The sequence below is a fragment of the Arachis hypogaea genome, chromosome 11 (genome assembly GCF_003086295.3).
Source record: "Arachis hypogaea cultivar Tifrunner chromosome 11, arahy.Tifrunner.gnm2.J5K5, whole genome shotgun sequence".
Classification (NCBI taxonomy): Eukaryota; Viridiplantae; Streptophyta; class Magnoliopsida; order Fabales; family Fabaceae; genus Arachis; species Arachis hypogaea.
This window is the reverse complement of record NC_092046.1, coordinates 131,125,547-131,128,953: the sequence shown is the minus strand read 5'-3', so window position 1 is coordinate 131,128,953 and position 3,407 is coordinate 131,125,547.

Below are 3,407 nucleotides of genomic sequence, written 5' to 3'. Positions count from 1 at the left end.
CGAAATGCTGCCCAAATTTTTTAAAATAAAAAAGCTGTTTTCCTTACCTTTCTCTCATGAATCGACTTTGGCACTCTTGATAATAATCGGCCTAATGTTTGCACTTCTTTTATTATCAATAATCTGCATTATCTGCTTGAACATGAGTCAACTGTTCTTCAAGTTTGTGCATTTTTCTTTCGTTAAACTCGGAACCACAGTACCATGCCACTAACTTTAACTTCCCTTATTAACTTTTAACTTCATTGACTTTCTAACTTCTATCTTAGTTCACACTAACTACTTTTAACCCATTTCAAGGCATGATAATTGTTGTTCCCTGACCAACAAACATTCTGCATCTCATAGTTCTTGGATTGTGATTTTTAATTGAATTCTTTGACTTTTATCTTGCATCCAGTACAAAGTTCTACATCTATCTGACTCACTTCATGCTTTGATTTTAATTCCTCTTTTACTCATCTATACTTCTATTGCTTGAATACTATTTGCCTTCCTGTTTTTCCTGCTTTAGTTTAACAAATTGTATCCTGGAACCTCTACTTTTCAGGATGTCAGATCCAAAAGGGAAAGGAAAAGCTAAAGCAGGCACAGGAAAAAGAAAAAGAGGAGACTCATCTACCACTGTTTTAGATATACTACATGATGATTCCTGGCGGGAGAAGAATTTTACTCCGCAGGAAAAAGCTGATCAATTAGAGCCTGCAACCGACCAAGTCAAGTTTGCAAACCGATACTGTGAACTGAAGTTTTCGGTCTTTGCAACTTCAAGGAACTTATACCTAGAAAAGACCCTCCGAATTCCAGCTGAATTACAGCAGTACACCACAGAACAAATCAAACAGAGAGGCTGGTTCTTTCTAGAGAGGAACTTGACAGAAGTTAATGCATCTTGGGTAAGGGAATTCTATTGCAACTTTCATAAGACGATCCTGGATGCAGTGCAGCTTAGAGACAAGAAGATTTTAGTCACTGAGGAGGCAATTGAAGATATCCTCCACTTTCAACCTAAATCAGATACACCAGATGGTTACCAGCAGGCTGAGGAGGATAAGAGGTTTATGCATTTTGATTGGGACGCAGTAAAGTGCACAATAGATATTGATCCTACTGTCCCATGGGTGATGGGCAAGTCAATAGTAACTCCAAAATGTATCAAAATTATTTATCTGAATGATGAGGCTCGGCTCTGGCAACAAATCCTAAGTAACTATGTGATGCCGAGCACTCACGAGACTGAGGTGTCAGCCGCCATGATTACTCTTATATGGTGCGTAATGGAAGACAATGACCTGTACCTTCCACGAATTATCCAGTACTACATGGCCAGAGTTCATGTCCGAGGTACTCTTTCCTTCCCCTATCTGATTACTCAGCTGGGCCGCCGAGCTGAGGTACCTTGGGAGCTTGCGGATGAAAAGCCACCAGCCGCCGAGTGCAAGAAGATCATCCCACATGGCAGGAAGTTCCAGGCTTTGGGTTACAAACCTCCTTTTCTTACTGCCTCCGCTGATGCAACCACATCTTCTGCTGCCCATTCAGCACCTACTGTACCACCCACATCCACAACACCCTCACCTGCTTCTCAGCCCATCTACCACCTTGTGCACCGCCTATTTGAGTGCCTACACCAGATGGAGTGCCGCAACCAGCGGCGATATGAGTGATCTGAGCGTCGCAGCAAGCGACGCTATGAGCATTTGAAGTTGATGATCCGGTCGGGCGACACTGACATCCCCTCTGAGCCTGACTCACCATCGGAGCCATCTGAGGAGGAGGCGGATGAGCATGAGGAGGATGCACAAACAGAGGATGAGCAGGCAAGATCCCAGTAGGCAGAGACACAGCAGGCAGAGCCCCAGCATGAGGAGCCTCAGCAGACACAGCTAGTAGACCCATAGGCACCTATACAGGCAGAGCCTCAGCCACTTTTACTGCCAGAGCCCATCGAGACAGCACCAGCACACCCCTCCGGAGGTGCCGACTCTTCACACCCGGCCTGATTGAGTATCGAGGATGATGCTATTATTTAAGTGTGGGGAGGTCGCCATCTCTGGCGTTGATTATATTTTTGGTGAACTATTTCAGACCCTTTTTCATCTTTTTTTTTCTTATTTTGCCTTTCTCTTGCTATTTGGACACTTCTACTCTATTGTACTCGTATTTGTCTCCACTTGATTACATTTTGTATTTTGGGTTGTATATATCTTAGATATTTAGCTTGATTCGCACCCTTAGCTTATTAGTTGTGATATAGAAACATATGGATTATTAAGTTTAGTTTACCCCTTTCAACATATGAGAGTTTAGTTTAATTGAAAATAAAGGAGTAAACTAGAAATTATTAGTTTTTCATAATCACAACAATCCACTTAGTATATATACATATAGCAATAAATGTTGGTAAATTGACAACATTTTTCAAAGAATATACTTATTTTTATATGAGCCATTCAAAGATTCACATTGAGTTGAATGGAAACTCTTAATTCCTACTTGCATGATATACATAACTGGTATATGGTATTTGAGCCAAAGAACACACAACTCGTGAGTTTTTGAGCTTAATTACATGGTTACATTGTTTAACCATAAATATTTTCTTTCTTGTGAGTTTTCTTCTCTATGCTTGCAGACTTTACTTTGTTCCACTCTATATGTCCAATATAGAATGTACTTACATACTTGCATATGATTGAGGCCATTATTTGTTATTGCTCACTTATCCCAAATAAGCCTACCTTTTTAAGTCACCCTTGTTAGCCACCTTGAGCCTTTTTAATTGCCATTTATTCTATCCTATAACTACATTACTAGCCTTAAGCAGAAAAACAAATTGAATATCCCAAATTGGATCCTTGGTTAGCTTAAGATAGAGATTGTGCATTCACTAAGTGTGGGGAAACTGTGAGAATATGGGATGATAGGAAAGACATTTAATTGATAAATTATTTGGAATTTGGGTACCTGCTCATGTGAAAATAGAAAGATTAAAAATCTATGTGCATTGATAATGTTATGTTTACTTTTATTTTGTTAAAAAAAATTCAATGCATATGTGATACAAGTTAAAAGAAAAGTTGGCACATGAGTATGTGATACAAAAAAAAAAGGAATTATAGGAAGCTAGGCATAATGTTAGATTTGTATAGAGTATGTATATGGTATGTGAGATCTTAAACCGATCAAGGATTCAATTTATAGCTCACTTAGCCTTATATATATATATACCCTCACCTTTACCTTAGCCTCATTACAACCTTGGAAAGACCTCATGATGTTTGCATGTGTACATTAAATATTTTTTGATTGGTTAGATGAAGAACAAAGTTTTAGAAAGCATGACTAGAGAAGAGTAGAGTGATTAACCCCAAACACTGAGTGGTTAGAATGTATACACAAATCCA